This window comes from Bison bison, unplaced genomic scaffold, assembly GCF_000754665.1.
Source record: "Bison bison bison isolate TAMUID 2011002044 unplaced genomic scaffold, Bison_UMD1.0 scf7180017864330, whole genome shotgun sequence".
Lineage (NCBI taxonomy): Eukaryota > Metazoa > Chordata > Mammalia > Artiodactyla > Bovidae > Bison > Bison bison.
In genome coordinates, this window is record NW_011494902.1 from 475,618 (window position 1) to 492,417 (window position 16,800).

The following is a 16,800-nucleotide window of genomic DNA, read 5'->3' on the forward strand; positions in this document are numbered from 1 at the left end:
ATTTTGTGACCAGAGGCAAACAATTCTGCCTCTCTGTACTGCAGGTTAATCATGCATTATATAGAGAATACTGAAGGATTATTATGAGGAATACAGGAGATAAATGCATATAAAAAATTTTGCACTTCACTTGGCACAAATTCAGCATCCAATAACTGTTCACTGTTACCCCTAGCAAAATACTTAACTCAATATTTGCCATATAGTAAGTGCTCAAAAAATGGTAAGTAGTCAAACAAACAAACAAAATATGATAAGTATTCCTTCTTTTTTTTCCCCAGTTTTATTGAGATATAACTGTATAAGTTTAAGGCATACAGAATAATGATTTGACTTACATTCATCATGAAATTATGACTACAGTAAGTTTAGTGAACACCCATCATCTCATATAGATAGAAAATTAAAGAAATAGAAAAAAAATTTCTTTGTGATGAGAACTCTTAGGATTTACTCTCTTATAAGTTTGTATATATAACATACCACAGAGTTAGTTGTACATTATATCACAGTGTTAATTGTACATTATAGGTACTTACTTATCTTATAACTGGAAGTTTGTACCTTTTGACTAACGTTCATCCAATTCCTCCTTTCTCTTCCCTCCTCTGATAATCACAATCTGATCTCTTTTTCTATGAGTTTGTTTTTGAAATAAATTGTAGCTACAACACTGTTAGCACATGACACAGTGATTCAGTATCTCTATACATTTCAAAATTGTCACTACACTAAGTCTAGTTACCATCTGTCACATTACAAGATATTACATAGTTATTGACTATTTCTGCACACTATACATTTCATACCCATGATTCATTTATTTTGTAACTGGAAGTTTGTTCCTCTTAATTTTCCTCACTTATTTCTCTCCTCTTAGCCTCACCCCCCACAAATGATAGGTATTCTTACTAAGTACATTTTTAAATTTTATTTTTCTTGTTCTTGTCTATATCTGAAAAGTTTTCCTTGTATTTTGCTTTGAGTTATTTGCAATTGGTTCTTTGTTTTTAAAAAATAAAGGCCCAAATTGAAGGACAGTTTTTGAACTGGCCTAAACTCTTCAAAAGTGTTAATGTCATAAAAATAAAGATTGAGAAGCTATTAATGCTAATTTTCTGATACTTATCATTGAATATAATTAGTTACTAAATAAATGTAGAAACCCTGTGATCCATTGCTAATATAATATAAACTGATGTGACTGTCCTGAAGGATATTTTGGCCAAATCTTTCAAAAACAGAAATGAATATATCCCTTGACTCAGAAATTCCACTTCTAAGAAATTATCCTATAAAGATGCTTCCATTTGTGTGAAATGAAATGATACAAATAAAACAATATATTCTTTGTGTGAACAAAGTTTAGAAACTTGCTGGACCATCAGTAATGTGATACTTAAATCAATTCTAATACACTCAAACAATAGAGTAAAATGGACTTACTATACTGCTTTGAGTGTACTTTTCTGGAAAGAATTCTGAGAGAAGGGAAGTTAAGAGAATAAGGCAAAGTACAGAACATTGGGTAGAATATGCCCCCATTTGTGTGTGGGGAAAATGTATGTGTGTATGCATATGCATATATGCCGGAGAAGGCAATGGCACCCCACTCCAGTACTCTCGCCTGGAAACTCCCATGGACGGAGGAGCCTGGTAGGCTGCAGTCCATGGGGTCACTCAGGTTGGACACGACTGAATGGCTTCACTTTCACTTTTCACTTTCATGCATTGGAGAAGGAAATGGCAACCCACTCCAGTGTTCTTGCCTGGAGAATCCCACAGACGGGGGAGCCTGGTGGGCTGCCGTCTATGGGGTCGTACAGAGCTGGACACGACTGAAGCTACTTAGCAGCATGCATATATGCATTGATTTTTATATGCATCTATAGTTTATATTAAAATATATTAATATATATATTTGTGGGTCTTCCTGGGTGGCACTAGTGATAAGGAATCTGCCTGCTGATGCAGGGGATGCAAGAGATGCAGGTTCGATCCTTGGGTTGGGAAAATCCCTTGCAGTAGGAAATGGCAACCTGCTCCAGTATTCTTGCCTGGAAAATTCCATGGACAGAGGAGCCTGGTGGGCTGCAGTCCATGCGGTTGCAAAGAGTCAGACATGACTGAGAAGCTGAATACACGTGCATACCTATAGTTGTATACTTATATATGTCTCTGTACATACTTTTTAATACATTGATACATGTATGTATTTGTAAAAACATAGTATACCTCTAATGATGCTTTAACAAAAATTGAGGATACTGTTAGCTCCAGAAAGGAAACTGAGTTACTGGGAGATAGAAAGTGGGTGTGACTTACTTATCTTGGTATGTACCATTTTGTATTTTGTGCAATGTACAGGTATTATGTATTGAAAAAACACTAAAGAATAGAGACAATGCAGAATGTTGGAGAGTCAATATGAAATCAGTTGAAAGAAGTGAACATTTATTTGTTAATGACATGAGTACAAGCAGATGGAAAGAGAACTGTACTGAACAATTCTCCAAATATAGAGACCATCTACTGGAGATAGTCAGACAAACATGGCATGTCCAAAAATCTGTTTCCAGTTTAAAGCATATCTTTTCATGGAGTAAGGATGTTCACATGATTCATTTCTTCATTTAAAAAAAAAAAAAACTAAGGTAAAGGGGTTAATTTTATTGTATATGAATTAAACTTCAATTAAAAATATAATGAATTTTTAGGAGGTTAATAATGATGACTCATTCATACCATGGAATACTGCTCAGCAATAAATAGAAAGGAAGTATTGATACACGCACAAGTTGGATGAATCATCCAGGCATTGTGCTTATTGAAAAAAGCTTGTCTCAAGAGGTTACATGCTGTAAGATTCCATTTATATGGCTTTCTCAGAGACAAACTGTTAAAAAGAAGAAAGATAGTGGTTTTCAGGGACTGGGAGTGAGTGACTATAGAGGGATGGTAGGAGAGAGTCTTTTTTGGAGGGTGGATGATGGGATGGTTCTATATCCTGGCCATGGAGGTAGTTGCAGGAATCTATACATGTGTTAAAATTCATAGAACTTTACCTCAAAGGCAAAAAATCAAAATAGCTATATAATAATATATAAACTAAAAATGTTTTAGGTTAAAACACACACATACACTTAAATGTGGGGGTTCATGCAAGAGCTATCTCCAAGCTAGAGTTCATAACTTTAGCATTTAAATTTTGCTTCTATACCAAGAGTCAGCAGGGTTTGGCTGGTGATTTGATATTGTGACCATATTGTCTTATTCAACATGACAACCTTAACCTTCTCCATGATTCTCTTAGAAAGAGTCAGGGAGTATTTAATAATTCCAGTCTCATTATTACAGGAACACAGTGGCTACACATTGTAATTTCCCTCTCATGTAAATGCACCAGCCAAGTTGACATTGGTGGATGGTCATGACACACCCTGTAACACAGTTTTATGGTTCGTTGTTACAACACACCTTAGGTGCCAGTATGAAGATGACTCAACGGAAGTAAGGATTCCAGGGCAGTGTCAGATCTGAAAAAGCAATTCCAGTACCAGTTTCTTGCCTCACAGTGGCTTGGCAACTTCACCTCTCTCAAAGTAGAGAGGAAAATCAAGTCAAACAGGCCTTCCTGAAACACGGCGTGAAACACCACATGTCACCTTTGTTCCTGGAGGAGACACTAAACAAGTACTTGTTGAGGTAAACTATTACATATTCTCCGCATTTCTCACCTAAGCAGTTGGAAGTTAACTATCTTCTTGAAGACATGAAAAGAGCAAAACAGCTACCTGGCATTCTTATATTTCCCCTGCTGGTAATTCTCTCATAGCCTACTTATTTTACACATTTCTTCTAGACTTCAACACAAATAGCTCTAGGAAAAGCCACTTGTTATAGAGCAAAATGGGCTGATGGTTCGAATTATCCATCCACAGAAGAAGAAATGATCCTGAAGAGAAAGCTGCATAAAATATTTCCTGGTTGAAAAGGCTCTGGAATCAGCGTCTAGAATTTGAATCTCAACTCTGAAGTGCATCAGCTGTGTGACCTTAGGTAAGTAACTAAACTTCTCTGGCCTCAGTTTTCTCTCTGTTCATTACAGGTGCTAAAGGAGCCTACTGAACTGGGGGTAAGATTAAATCACATAATGGCCATAATGCGTCTAGAAGGAGGCTTGTGTGTGTGTTTGGTTGCTCAGTTGTGTCTGGCTCTGTAACCCCAGGGACTGTAACCCACCAGGCTCCTCTGTCCATAGAATTCTCCAGGCAGAAATACTGGAGTGGGTTGCCATTTCTTCTCCAGGAGATCTTCCTGACCCAGGGATCAAACCTGTGTTTCCTACGTCTCCTGCATTGGCAGGCAGATTCTTTACCAGTGCACCACCTGAGAAGCCCAGTAAATGGCTTAGAGAGGCTTAATGCATATTCAGGACCTGTGAACCATTTTCACATGCTAAGTCATTAATGCGACCAGGAAGGGGTGGAACTTTCCAGGAAGGTGTTTAAATTCCTTTTGCTGCCCAGTTCGTCTAATGTGTTTAGGGTGACCTACAACAGGGGCTGCTGCCTGCTTCCCTGTTGGCATGGTGTCCTGTTCCCTCATGTCCTTTTCTGATCTGCCAATCAATCTGGGAATCTAATCATCCCTGAGTTTTTAGTGACTTTGACTTCTCCACTTAGAGAATGATGGTGTAAGTAGTGTACCTTAGGCTGGGAGCAGCTGGGGCCAATCAGCAGTCTTCAGGTAGCACCTCTTACCACACAAGTCAGCCCCAAAGCCTGGGCTATGACCCCTTTGTGAACTGGCCACCACCTTACACTCCCTTCTCATGGTCCAGGGTCCTTCTACACATTGATGATACTCATCTTTCTGCTTCCCTTCCTTTTCTCTCCTTCCCTCCCAGACCAGAGTGGAATCAGTTCAGTCGTTCAGTCATGTCCGACCTTTGCGACCCCATGAACTGCAGCACGCCAGGCCTCCCTGTCCATCACCAACTCTCAGAGTCCACCCAAACCCAATCCAACCATCTCATCTTCTGTCATCCCCTTCTCCTCCTGCCCTCAATCTTTCCCAGCATCAGGGTCTTTTCCAATGAGTCAGCTCTTCGCATGAGGTGGCCAAAGTATTGGAGTTTCAGCCTCAGTATCAGTCCTTCCAGTGAACACCCAGGACTGATCTCCTTTAGGATGGACTGGTTGGATCTCCTTGCGGTCCAAGGGACTCTCCAACACCACAGTTCAAAAGCATCAATTCTTTGGTGCTCAGCTTTCTTTATAGTCCAACTCTCACATCCATACATGACCACTGGAAAAACCATAGCCTTGACTAGACGGACCCGTGTTGGCAAAGTAATGTCTCTGCTTTTTAATATGCTATCTAGGTTGGTCATAACTTTCCTTCCAAGGAGTAAGTGTCTTTTAATTTCATGGCTGCGGTCACCATCTGCAGTGATTTTGGAGCCCAGAAAAATTAAGTCTGACACTGTTTCCACTGTTTCCCCATCTATTTGCCATGAAGTGACGGGACCGGATACCATGATCTTAGTTTTCTGAATGTTGAGCTTTAAGCCAACTTTTTCACTCTCCTCTTTCACTTTCATCAAGAGGCTTTTCAGTTCCTCTTCACTTTCTGCCATAAGGGTGGTGTCATCTGCATATCTGAGGTTATTGATATTTCTCCCGGCAATCTTGATTCCAGCTTGTGCTTCTTCCAGCCTGTGCTTCTACCAGCCCAGTGTTTCTCATGATATACTCTGCATATAAGTTAAATAAGCAGGGTGACAATATACAGAACTTGACGAACTCCTTTTCTTATTTGGAACCAGTCTGTTGTTCCATGTCCAGTTCTAACTGTTGCTTCCTGATCTGCATACAGATTTCTCAAGAGGCAGGTCAGGTGGTCTGGTATTCCCATCTCTTGAAGAATTTTCCACAGTTTATTGTGATCCACACAGTCAAAAGCTTTGGCATAGTCAATAAAGCAGAAATAGATGTTTTTCTGGAACTCTCTTGCTTTTTCCATGATCCAGCAGATGTTGGCAATTTGATCTCTGCTTCCTCTGCCTTTTCTAAAACTTGAACTTCAGCTTGAACATCTGGAAGTTCACGGTTCATGTATTGCTGAAGCCTGGCTTGGAGAATTTTAAGCATTACTAGTATGTGAAATGAGTGCAATTGTGCAGTAGTTTGAACATTCTTTGGCACTGCCTTTCTTTGGGATTGGAATGAAAACTGACCTTTTCCAGTCCTGTGGCCACTGCTGAGTTTTTCAAATTTGCTGGCATATTGAGTGCAGCACTTTCACAGCATCGTCTTTCAGGATTTGAAATAGCTCAGCTGGAATTCCATCACCTCTACTAGCTTTGTTCATAGTGATGCTTCCTAATAATAGAATGGAATAGGGCTCATTAAAGCCTTATAGGGATAGTGCCAATGAAGAACTTTCCAGATCTGGACTTGGTCCAGAGAAGACTCATTAATAAAGATCAACTGGGAACTTCCCTGGCAGTTCAGTGGCTAAGATTTCACCTTCCAATGCAAGGAGTGTGGGGCTCAATGCCTAGTCGGGAAGCTAAGATCCCACATGCCTTGCAACCAAAAAACCAAAATTTAAAACAGAAGCAATGTTGAACAAATTCAATAAGAACTTTAAAAAGGGTCCACATCAAAAAAAAAAAAAAAACAAGAATCTTAAAAAGATTGACTGTACACTCTGGGAGCCTATAAGTAACTGCTGCTTCCATTGATGTTTACTATTTATTGCTTCCTCATAATCTTTGGGAGAAGGCAATGGCAACCCACTCCAATACTCTTGCCTGAAGAATCCCATGAATGGAGAAGCCTGGTAGGCTGCAGTCCATGGTGTCACAAAGAGTCTAACACAACTGAGTGACTTCACTTTCACTTTTCACTTTTATGCATTGGAGAAGGAAATTGCAACCCACTGCAATACTCTTGCCTGGAGAATCCCAGGGACAGCAGAGCTTGGTGGGCTGCTGTCCATGGGGTCACACAGAGTCGGACACGACTGAAGCCACTTAGCAGCAGCAGCAGCAGTGTAATCTTTGAGTGGCTATCTTGCCAATTTAGGAAGGCTGAGGAAAAATTACTTTGCCAACAAAGGTCCTTCTAGTTAAGGCTATGGTTTTTCCAGTAGTCATGTATGGATGTGAGAGTTGGACTGTGAAGAAAGCTGAGTGCTGAAGAATTGATGCTTTTGAACTGTGGTGTTGGAGAAGACTCTTGAGAGTCCCTTGGACTGCAAGGAGATCCAACCAGTCCATTCTGAATGAGATCAGTCCTGGGTGTTCTTAGGAAGGAATGATGCTAAAGCTGAAACTCCAGTATTTTGGCCACCTCACGCGAAGAGTTGACTCATTGGAAAAGACTCTGATGCTGGGAGGGACTGGGGGCAGGAGGAGAAGGGAACAACAGAGGATGAGATGGCTGGATGGCATCACCAACTCGATGGACATGAGTTTGAGTGAACTCCAGGAGTTGATGATGGACAGGGAGGCCTGGCATGCTGCAATTCATGGGATCGCAAAGAGCCCAACATGACTGAGTGACTGAACTGAACTGAAGGAAAAATTCCTATAAATGTTATTTTCTACCACATGATATATTTACTATTTGGCTTGAAATTTTGATTTTTGTGTTTCTTATAAAAATATAAATAAAATCACTACTGTTTTCAGGCCAAACACAGATTATTGTACAACAGTCTACTGTGTATAAGAAGAGTATCACACAAGTTGGAAGGGTTAATTCTAGAAGAATTTGACACAACACTATAATAATACAGTATTAATAACGGAACTAGGAATGAGAAAGGAATCCATTAAGTCTTCGGAATCTGTGAATATGCGATGGTACACAGCAAGGGGGAATGAAGGATGCAGATGGAATGAAGATTGCCAAGGGGCTGACTTCAAAGAACTGATATTTTCCTGATTATCTGGTTCAGCTACATGAAATCACAAATCCAGGGAGGCAGGAAAGGAAGTTAGGCAGAAATTTGAAGGAGCTTTACAGGAAACCCTGCTCCTCTTCTCAGCAGATTTCTCCAGCTATTGTTCTATTAGTCTCTCTCCCTTCATTGCTTAACTTATTGAAAGAATTGTCTATGTTCTCTGCCCAGACTTTCCTCACTTCTCATTCATGACTTAATCTATGATGTTTTAGCCTTTACGTTGTATTGAAATTGTGTTTCCCAAGGTCACCAATTACCTCCTTGTAGCTAAATCCAGTGACTATTTTTTGCCTTCTTCTCTTAGAGATCTCTGATAACTCCTCTGTCATAAGATAATTTTACTTATTCTGATTTGTGTGGTTTTACACTTCCCCATTTCTCCTTCAGCCTCTCTGGATGTTCCTCCTGGAGGTCAGTGCTTCCCTTGCCTTTCCCCTAAATAATACTTATGATTGGCCTTCCACTTCTTCTACAGACTATTAAAAATCATCTACATTCACTATCTCAATGAGAAAGCATATGTTGATGACTCCTAAATATTAAATATCTTCCAGCCCAAAGTTTCCACCTGAGTTTCCAATCTTCATATCCATGTGCCTTCTGAAACCTCCACTTGGTTGTTTCAAAAACAGCTTCATTTTAGACTCTGATACTCCAGTATGGGTGCAAATGGTTTATTTTGGGGGGAGGTGATCTCTGGAGGCCTTCTAAGGGAATGAGACAGGAAAAAAAAGAGAATCAGCAGAGGATGTGTCAACGAACAGCTATTGTGGTTGATACCTGAGGCTTAGTCTCATGGGACCCTCTAAACCCTGGATGGAAGATGCCTCAGAAATGGTGTGTAGAAAAACAAGAAAAATTCCCTTGCAGTCCAGTGGTTAGGACTCCGAGGGCCCAAGTTCCATCTCTGATGGGGGAACCGAGATCACAAAAGCTGTGCGGTGGAGGCAAAAGGAGAAAGATAGCTAAGATTGTGATTCATCAGTTCCTGTACCTCACTGTGGTTGGTCACTCTTGGGACATCAACTCCCTGAAACTTTGTAGCTGACTACATGTGCCCTGAAGCAAAACTCACTTTAGTGAGCAAGGAATGACCACAGGCCGAGAGATGCAGATGCTTTCTTCACATACAGGAACTTGTTGTTCAGTCACTAAGTCATGTCTAACTGTTTGTGACCCTGTGGCTGTCAGGCTTTCCTTTCCTACACTATCTCCCAGAATTTGCTCAAATTCATGTCCTTGAATAGTAGGCTTCAGGGACATGACTAGGTCATTGCCAGTGTCCACTACACACCTCAAGTCAACCTGTCCCAAACTGAATTCCAGATCTTAGACTCAAATCTTAGACTCAAATCTTAGACTCAGATCTTCCTTCTGGGTCCCCCATTCAATAGACCTGACTATCAACCTAGTGTCCAAGGCAGAGACTTGAGCAATCTCAGTAGCAGGCTAAAGTCCCCCCTCTCCTTTCCTACACCATCCACATATCATGTCCTGTCAATTCTACCTTCTAGAATTTTCTCAAATCTGCCCTCTTGTACATTCCACAGCCAATACATGATCTCAGAGGACCATTGTCTCTTTCTTGGATAGCTACATAGATCCTGCTTTGGAGTTTTAATCTCCTATCTCCAGACTTTGTCTTTCTCAATCTGTTTTCAACATAGCAACCAGAGTGGCCTCCAGAAACAAATTCAGTCATGCCACTTTCCTGCTAAAAATTATTCAATGACTATTTCCATAAAGGTAGAGGTCATACTTTGTAACATGGTTTGCTAGACTTTCCGTGATATTGCATTTGTTTACCCCTTTAACCTCAAGCCACATCCCTTTCCTGTTCATTTATTCCCTAAAAAACACAGAAACAAAAACATTTCTCTCCTTCACCCCTGCATGTAACTTTATATTCTCAGTGCTTTCAAATATGCCATATGCTCTCCAGCCCCTGGGACTTTGCTCATTCCGTCATCCATTCCGTCGTCATCCAACGACATTAAGTCCTGTCGTTCCTGAGATCACAATTCCAGGTTGATTCTTTTAGGAAGTCTTCCCTGATTTCCTCCAGTGTAAGATTAGTTAGGGTTTCCTGGGTAGCTCAGCTGGTAAAGAATCCACCTGCAATGCAGGAGACCCCGATTTGATTCCTGTGTTGGGAATTTCCCCTGGAGAAAGGATAGGCTACCCGGTCCAGTATTTTTGGGCTTCCGTGGTGGTAAAGAATGGTAAAGAATCTGTCTACAATGCCGGAGACCTGGGTTCGATCCCTGAGTTGGGAAGATTCCCCTGGAGAAGGGCATGGCAACCCATTCTAGTATTCTTGCCTGGAGAATCCCCAGGGACAGAAGAACCTGGTAGGCTATTGTCCACCAGGGGTCGCAGAGTCAGACATGACTGAGCGACTAAGCACAAACGCACAGAAGCTTAGTACCCTATGTGTCCTCAGTTTGGTATTTCTCACACTGAATTGTAGGCTGTTTACCGGCTAGATTCAGCTCCCTCCTCCAATAACAAAAGCTCTATTAAATAGGTCTTTTAGGTGGATCTAATAGGTAGATTAGGTGTCATCAGCACATTGCACGGTGTGGCACATAGTAGAAAATAATACATATTTGTTGAAAAACATCTCTCCATGCTATGGCAAAGCAATAAATTTGTAAACTTGGCTGGCTGTTGACTCTTTTCCAAATGCCTGAAATCTGAGAGCCAATGCAGTTTTTGTATCTGAATATCACATAGCAAAGAAAGGCCTCTCTTTGAAGTCAGTGGGCCCGAAGAGAGTCTGCTATCAATAGACCTACCTCCCACCTGCTGCTGGAGGAATTTATCACAACTCTGAAGAGTATCCAAGAAGATATGTTTCCCAGAAAATTCAAACCACTGATCTTTCCAGAGCCCCTCCTTTTAGGAACCCAGTACAAAATCAGTCTATTCATCTTTCTGGTAATGATTTTTTTCCCTCCTCAAAGCACTCAATTCACTTTCCATCACTGGCATGTAATCCAGAAATAATAGAGGTCAGTCTAGTACAACTCATTTCCAAAAAGGGAAAGTGCCAACACCCCGAAAGAAAAGCTCTGAATTAAGTATTCCCGAAAATAAATCAGAGGATATGAAAAGACCTATTCAGCAGATCATACCTTTTTTTATTGTTTATTATAAACATATCCCCCAATAGAAAGAGTTAGATTTGAAAACAGCGTTCTGGGACAGTCTTTATAATTATATCGTGGGTTTAAAATCTGAACATTTCTTCTTATTCTGTTTTCTAATAAAATTCTACTCAGGGATGCTAATATTTAAGCCATTTTTAAAACCCCTAAACTCCCACTTTGTGGTGTGTATAGTCAAAAACAATGACCAGAGACCCTGTGAACAAGTAACATAAGTGAGAAATAAACCTTTGTTATTTTAGCCACAGGTTGGAAGGCTTTTATGTGTGTGTGATTTCTTTAATTACTTTTTTATTGGCTGCTCTGGGTCTCTGTTGGCACCTGCGGGCTTAGTTGCCCCATGGCATGTGGGATCTTAGTTCCCCAAGCAGGGATCAAACCCGCGTTCCCTGCAAGTTAGATTCTTAACCGCTGGGCCACCAGGGAAGTTCCTTGAGAGGGTTTTTGTTCCTATAGAAGAAGTGATTATTTCCTTTCAGCCCTCCGAATTCAAACCTCATTGAGAAGTGGACACAGGAATCAGACAGCTGAAACACAAAATAATCAAAGGGACAGTTTGGAGAATGGATATTAACCAAAATTCGGTTCCCTGATGACTTTCCCTACAGATTGACTAAACTTCAAGTCTCCTCATTCCAGCCAGATCCTGACATAGAAAGCTTATGCCATGGATAAATAGAATGAGTGATGCTTGAGGAGAGGTGGGGCAGAGAAGCAACAATGAGGTATAGGGGCTAAGCTGAGCACACTGAATGCCTGCTCCCTATCACCAGGCCGGGAAGGCACCCCTCCAAGGGAAGAATTTCCATCCTTTCCCTTCCTAAGGTGGAAAAACCAACAGTTGAAATAATGGAATGTTGATCCAATTAAGCACAAAAGCTAAAGAAACTCAAAGGGCCTTCTTTCCCCTAGTTTTGGACTTCCGTGGTGGTCCAGTGGTAAAGAATCTACCTTCCAATTTCGGGGACATGGGTTTGATCCCCAGTCAGGGAGCTAAGATCCCACGTGCTGCAGGGCAGCTACGCCTGCACACCACAACCAGAGAAGCCCATGTACCTCAGTTAGAGAAACCCCTGCACTGTGACGAAGAGCCTGTGCATTGCAGTGAATACCCGGCACAGCTAAATAATAACAGTAAAAAATAAAAACTATAAAGCAAAGTTTCACAGTAAGGTAATTTATTATAAATAAATAAAAATTTATTGTAGGTTGTAGATGCTAAATTCATGCAATGTGGACTCTGGAAGATAAGGTGCAAGGCCGTCTATCTTCAGGGAAAGCAGGACCTTGTACTGTTTTGGGTTTCATGGGAAGCTGGGTTAAAAATAAAACAAAACAAAACTCTATCTGGGTAATAATGGGTTGATCTGAGCTCTAAGACCAGCTCTGAGAGAGAAAACGTCCCAACAGACAGCCTGGATTCCTAGTTAGAGGAATGTGAAAGAAAAAGAGACAGTCCTATTATTTTGGCTCAGTATGGAGAAAGGGCTCTGGGTCCGATTAGAGGCACATCAGCCTCAGAGATTGTAGAAGCTCATGATAAAACACATCTTTTACTCAACATTTGCCTTCCTCAGTTGTTACTTCCCTCTTTCACCAAGTGAACAGTGTTTATTCATTTAAATCTGGGATTCGATGGACTTTAGCTTTAAGTTCATAACAAAAAAATAAATTGCTGAGGACAAGGAACACCCAGTTTGAAGCAGGAGGAGAAGCATGATGCAGTGATACCTTGGAAAAAACAACCAGCTTATCCTATGATTGTCATGTGGGATGTATCAGCTGAGTAACAAACGTGTTTGACTTCCAAAGCAACAAAGTGCCTTCAGCCTCTGCCAAGTTGTAAAACATACACACACACTTACAGAGAAAAGTCAAGGTAGTTAGAGGTAGGTAGATAGAAAGAAGGAAGCAAAGAAGGAAGGAAGGGGGAATGTTTCTCTCCCTTTTTTTTCTTTTAACATTCTATAAACTATATAACAAATTGAGTCAATTTGGGTCAAATACCTTTTTTATGTGTCACAACTAAGAAACCACGAGATCATCATGTGAAAAGGAAGAGTCTGGCGTTACATCTGAAATTGTAATTATCTTCTTTGCATGAACATTGGGAAAAGGTTTTCATGTTAGTTTATTTTTGTAAAACATTCTGCTTCAGCTGATCCTAAGACATCTGAATGAACTACACAGAAGTTAAGGATCTGCCAGGAGAGTAAGCATACATCATTGAGATTGCCATTGAAGCTTTTTCTTTTACATAAAACTTTTCTACTGTTTGTTCATTTCCTTCACAGTTTCTTGTTTACTATATGGAAGCATGACTAAAATTACTGGAAAAGTATTCTTGGGATCTATTTTTCCCTTCTGAGGTTACCCAGTTAGTAGCTGATTATGAATGAATGTTATTTTTTCCCTGGAAAATATAAATAGTTTAGATGGATTAAATAATAATCCTTTAATGTTATATTACCTTGTTCTGATATGGCAGATTTCAGTTTAGGTATGGTTTATAAATTTTATTAAATAGATGTTTCAGAGAGCTATGATTAGCTTCCAGGAAATTTTTAGACAAGGACCTATATATGTGCTTGAAAAGTTCCTTCATTAATGAACACCTGTTATCAATAGTTTTAATTTCAGGTCAAAATTTATGATTTGTGGTTTCTGCCTGTCGTCAAGCAGTCTATCTATCCTATAAAGTTTGCTGTGACTTTCCAGCATGGCTCGAATATGTGAGTGAGACAGAATCCCACTGCCAAGATGTATTTTCTGATGGTATTAAATCTGATTTATGGCTTACTGTCTTGGGTTATTTTTAAGCTCCAGTCATTCTTCCACAGTGGGAAAGAGCAGCAGTGAGCCTCAGGACTCCAGAGGAAAAGATATGAGTCTATTTTCTATAGCAAAAGATTATTGTAATAATTTCTGCCCTCTGTAGCTTATTGATCATAAGAACAAATACAGACAGCTGCTCACCATAGGCTATGCTCTATCTGGTTGTCTGAGAATAATTAATTATCCTAATTTTCCTGGCACGGAGAGGGTTACTGGGATGTGGGTCTTTCAGTGTGAAACTGGTAAACTTCTGGGTAAACCAGGACAAGCTAATCAACCTAGGTAGTTCTATATTCTGAAAGATTGCAATCCCTGATTAAGACTTCAGAGGTCTGACTGACAAAATGGAATTGCAGTGGATCTGTGAATATAGCTCACTAGCTCCAGGTTTGCCTTAAAAGGAGACAGGGAGACCATATCTGTTCCTGGCCCGTAAAGGGTTAGGGCCTCCTCTCAAAAGTATAACTGCTTAACTGCTGCCACACTACTAAGAGATTCCTTCCTGGTATAGACTTCAGCCCTCCAGATCATATGGGGTACCTTTTCCTCTTAAGGTTTTGACAGGTTTGCTGAAAAACAAAAATAATATTCTCGGCTATTGACTATTTATCAATAGGTAAGAGCTGTCTTTTTTATTTCTTAATGACCTATTGAAACATAGTTCACATACCATATGATTCACTCATTTAAAGAGCACAAATGAATGGCTTTTTAATGTTTTCAGAGAATTTTCCAACCATCTCCACAATCTAGGGGCTTCCTAGGTGGCACTAGTGGTAAAAAAAATCTGCCTGCCAATGCAGGAGACACAAGAGATGTGGGTTCAATCCCTGGGTGGGGAAGATCCTCTGGAGTAGGAAATGGCACCCCACTCCAGTATTCTTGCCTGGAAAAGCCCATGCACAGAGGAACCTGGCAGGCTACTGTCCATTGGGCCACAAAGAGTCTGACATGGCTGAGCAACTGAGCATAGCACAATCCACAATCTAAGATAAGAAAATTTTCATCATTCCGCAAAGTTGCATCATACCTATTAGCAGTTACTTCCTATCCTTCTCTCCCTCCAGCCCTTGACAATGACTAATCTATTTTCTTTTTATTATTTTTTAAATTTATTTTTTGGCCTTGCTGCACCAAAAAAATCTTAGTTTCCCAACCAAGGTCTAACCCTCACCCCCTGCATTGGAAGCTCTTAACAACTGGTCAGTCAGGGAAGTCCCTAACCTGTTTTCTATCTCTATTTTCTGTTTTCTATTTCTATCTCAATTCACCCATTCTGTACATTGCATATAAATGGACTTATACAATATGTGATTTTTTTGAGCCTCACTTCTTTCAATTGGCATAGATTTTCAGTGGTCATTCATATTTTAGTAGTTTATTCCTTTTTGTAGCTGAATAATATTCGATTATATGCATATACCAGGGCTTCCCTGGTGGGTCAATGGTAAAGAGCCTGCCTGCAACGTGGGAGACCCAGGTTCAATCCCTGGGTTGGCAATGCCCTGGAAAAGGAAATGGCAACCCATTCCAGTGTTCTTGCCTGGAGAATTCATGGACAGAGGAGCCTAGTGGATGGTCCATGGGGTAGCAAAGAGCTGGACACAACTGAGTGACCAACAGTTTCACATGTGTATGCCACATTTTTTCCTCCATTCATTCACTGGTGAGTATTCTGGCTGTATCCGTTTTGAGGCTATTATGAATAATGGTACTAATGCACATTCAGGTAAAAATTTTTGTGTGAACTTACTTTTTAATTCTTTTGAGTACATAGTTATGAGATGAATTTCTGGCTTATATCATAACTCCGTATTTAAACTTTTGAGGAGCTTTCAGACTAATTTCCAAAGCGGCTACCCCACTTTAAATTCCTACCAGCAGTGTATGAGGGTTCTAATTTCTCCATATCCTCAGCAAGAGAATGTTATGTTCTCAATTTTTTATTTTACGAATCCTAGAAGGTTTAAATGGAGAAGGAAATGGCAACTCACTCCAGTATTCATGTCTGGAAAATCCCATGGAAGGTTTAAAGTGGTACCTATTTTTGATTTGTGTATCCCTATCGGGCTTCCATGGTGGCTCAGATGGTAAAGAATCTGCCTACAATGCAGGAGACCTGGGTTCTATCCCTGGGTTGGAAAGATCCCCTGGAGGAGGGCATGGGAATCCACTCCAGTATTTGGGATTTCCTCATAGCTCATTTGGTAAAGAATTTGCCTGTGATGCAGGAGACCTGGATTAGATTCCTGGGTGGGAAAAATCACCTGGAGAAGGAAATGGCAACCCACTCCAGTATTCTTGCTGGAGAATCCTACGAACAGAGAAGCCTGGTGAACTACAGTACAAGAGTTGGACATGACTTAGCGACTAAACCACTGCTAACCACCACCACCACCAATCACTAATGATTTTGAGAATCCTTTCACATGTTAATTGGTCATTTGTATATCTTCTTTGGAAAAATGTCAATTGGAGCTGTTTTCTATTTGACTAAGTCAAATAGAAACTGGAATTCCAGTTGAGCTATTTCAAATCCTGAAAGATGATGCTGTGAAAGTGCTGCACTCAATATGCCAGCAAATTTGGAAAACTTAGCAGTGGCCACAGGACTAGAAAAGGTCAGTTTTCATTCCAATCCCAAAGAAAGGCAATGCCAAAGAATGCTCAAACTACCACACAATTGCACTCATCTCATATGCTAGTAAAGTAATGCTCAAAATTCTCCAAGCCAGGCTTCAGCAATACATGAACCGTAAACTTCCAGATGTTCAAGCTGTTTTAGAAAAGGCAGAGGAACCAGAGGTCAAACTGTCAA

At 40.4% G+C, this 16,800-nt stretch overlaps 1 long non-coding RNA gene across 4 annotated transcripts in view; it reads left to right on the plus strand.

Annotated features, from left to right (window-relative positions):
• Positions 1 to 16,800, plus strand: part of LOC104998467 — a 98,304-nt gene that overhangs the window by 65,679 nt on the left and 15,825 nt on the right. For all 4 annotated transcript variants that reach the window (XR_826462.1, XR_826463.1, XR_826464.1 and 1 more), the window contains 2 exons: positions 3,483 to 3,705; positions 3,942 to 4,059. This is a non-coding gene — a long non-coding RNA (uncharacterized LOC104998467). The remainder of the gene's footprint in view (positions 1 to 3,482; positions 3,706 to 3,941; positions 4,060 to 16,800) is intronic.